Raw genomic sequence first — 2,919 nt, forward strand, 5'->3', positions numbered from 1 at the left:
CTGACCTGAACCACCTAGAAGCATTTGGACTACATGCAGAGTCGCTGAAAACTAACCGCTGGGAACATTTGAGTCCTTGTATTCACTTCCGCGTCAATGAATTTCTTTAACGACATAACTTTACCAAATAGCATATCAGGCTTTTGTCTATATGTAATTCCTACTGGCATTGTAGGTTATATTACTTTATTGCAGAGTTAGAACTCCTAAACTCACCTTAAAATTAGGATTCCAGAGTTCTCATTGTTGTCTACTAAAAGGTCACATGGCTAAGGCTGAGTGTGTGCTTCGAAGCATCAAAGATGAGGAGCTTCCGAAGTGAAAGAAACAGCGGGACGCATGGACAAGAGGAGGCCTCACCTTTCTGCCTCTCGGTGCTTTCCAAAAGGGGATCCATCTGCTCAGCATGTTCTTGAAATCTTAGAGTTGACAGTTTCTTGAGACCTATCCAAGACAAGGCACCACCGTGCCAAAGGCAAAGCAACGCTTACATCTGTGAGATGGTCTTCCTCCTGTTGGTTTTGGGTTGGGGAGAGACTATTTTGTGCCACGTGACCTGACATGCTTACCATAAATTATGACAATAAGCAAGGAACCTGATAAGTAGGGCATTAATTCAAGGCCACTTTGAGCCTGGGTATTATTGGGGAAATGGACACAAGGAAAGAATCCACAGAGGTCTTGCTTTTCTGCTTAGTTTGCAGCTGTCTGGGGGAGGGAAATTGTCCCATCTGAGGTGCAAGGTCACAGCCACTCTCTGTAGCTGTGCTGGGAGAAAGGCTAGAGCGAGTGTGGCTTGGGTTGGAGAAAGCAGCTAGAGGGTCCGCAGCCTAACGTCTCTAGATAAGGCAGGGTATCCAAAGTATGGGAATGGTCTGCTGGAAGTGTTATAGAGTACTGGGCATGGTGACTAGCTTTTAATCTCAGCACTCAAGAGACAGAGGCCAGCCTGGTGTGCATGGTGAGCTCCAGGATAGGCGGGACTACATACAGAAATGTTGTCTAAAAAGAAGGAAAAAAGAAAACAGAGTTGCAGAATTGCTTCTTTACATTTTAGAAATGCAAGAATACTTAAACATGATGTAGAAGATATGTGGCATAGTCGTTATATTGCTGTGAAGAAACACAATGGACAAAGGCAACTCTAATAAAAGCAAGCATTTAATTGAGGTTGGCTTACAGTTTCAGAGGCTCAGTCCATTGTCATCATAGCAGGAAGCCTGGCTGCATGCATGGAGCGGCAGCGCTAGCTGCATCCTGATCCACAGGCAAAGAAACAGAAAGACACTGGGCCTAGCATGGCCCACCCTAGTAATACATCCTTCAACAAGGCCACACCTCCTGATCATTCTCACGTAGTGCCACCTCCCATGATGAAGCATTTAAATATATGAGCCTATGGGGGCCATTCTTAGTTAAACCACCACAATATATATTCTGGACGACTGGAAATTTGAATTTCCAAAAAAATGTTAAATACCTAATGTCACACAACATAATTTCAGAATTCATTGTTGGACAATACACTATCTCAAATATGAAAAATAATGATAGCCATTTTACTTTTAAATGGATGTGTATTAATCCTTGTGTTCTAACTGTTGTGGGATATTTGAGTAACTATGTAAAGGTAAGTCACTGTTTTACCTTGCCTGCCTAAGACTCCTGATTGGTTTCCTAAAGAGCTGAGATTGCAAATTCGGGAAGAGCTTAGATTACAGGAGACCCTGGATCAAGCACACACAAAACATACAAAAAGGAAAGAAAAAGAAAAAGTCAGTTTATTTGTGTACAATAATGTTCAAAATATACCTTCTTTTGGTAAATGATGTGACTTTTCCCCCCAGTGTTTTGAGGGTACAGGTAAAAGCAACCCAAAAAACTTCATGATGAGAGGGGTAAGGGCTTTGAGGAAGACAGTTATTCAAGGCTGGACTGAGTAGGAGGAGCCTGGAGACTTGGCTCTAGGCTTGAACATTGGGCAACCCGGACTATCTGGAGGCTCCAGCACTATGCCTTGACCTATAGGTAAACGACAGGGAAGCAACATCCAGGAAACCATCAGGGAGACTGGCAGCGACGTCATTGCCATCACTGCTCAGCGGAGAATCAGCCAATCCTAGGCCACGCCCGGCAGCTTCCTTCCGGTGGGGAAGGAACCACTGATGTATCACTAGGGTAAAGGAATGGTGAAAAAAAAAATCTTTCAGGTCATTAACTAAAAGATGGTATCCTGCAGGAATACTCACAGGCTGAGGCAACCCAGGTTGAGTTGCCCCCATTATTTCCATACAAACAATGAATGCTCTAAGATCTTGCAGCAGCCTCCATTCACCAGACTCATTGTGTTATTCGCATCTCCATAACAAATAATCTCCCCCAGAAAAACAAGCCCTGCAAAGCTGCATCCAGTCGCTGGGTGTAAGGCTGAGTTCTGCAAAGGATTCCATTAAAGCCACAGTGAAGGGGGTAGGCATGAGTTTCATAGGCCATAACTGCTTCTTTTAGTTGCTTAATATCCTTAAAGGCCAGAGGGTTATGCTGCCTGATCCTCTGTCCTTGCAGATCAAGAACTTCCACAGCAGGATAAATTTGCCTTTTTCTAATTAGATTATTTAGTTTGTGTTGAATCTCTCGAATTTCCACCTCTAAGTCTATAGGGGTGGAAGCAGCAGCAAAAGGATTTGAAGTGGCAAGGAATTGATTTTGTGGCAGAGGTCTCGTGGAGATATCTTTGTTTGCCCTCTTCCTTTCTTTTTTTCCTAACTTCTATTTACCAGTGCAATCTCCTTTTCTAAAACTTCTTTTCTTCTATATCCCTTTTAGTACTCTGAACTTTCTGCTCCTCAAAACTTTTAATAGAACTCACAGATTCTACATCCTGAATCTCCTCAAAGGTTTTGGTCAAATACTCTAATT

The sequence above is a fragment of the Arvicola amphibius genome, chromosome X (assembly GCF_903992535.2).
Source record: "Arvicola amphibius chromosome X, mArvAmp1.2, whole genome shotgun sequence".
Classification (NCBI taxonomy): Eukaryota; Metazoa; Chordata; class Mammalia; order Rodentia; family Cricetidae; genus Arvicola; species Arvicola amphibius.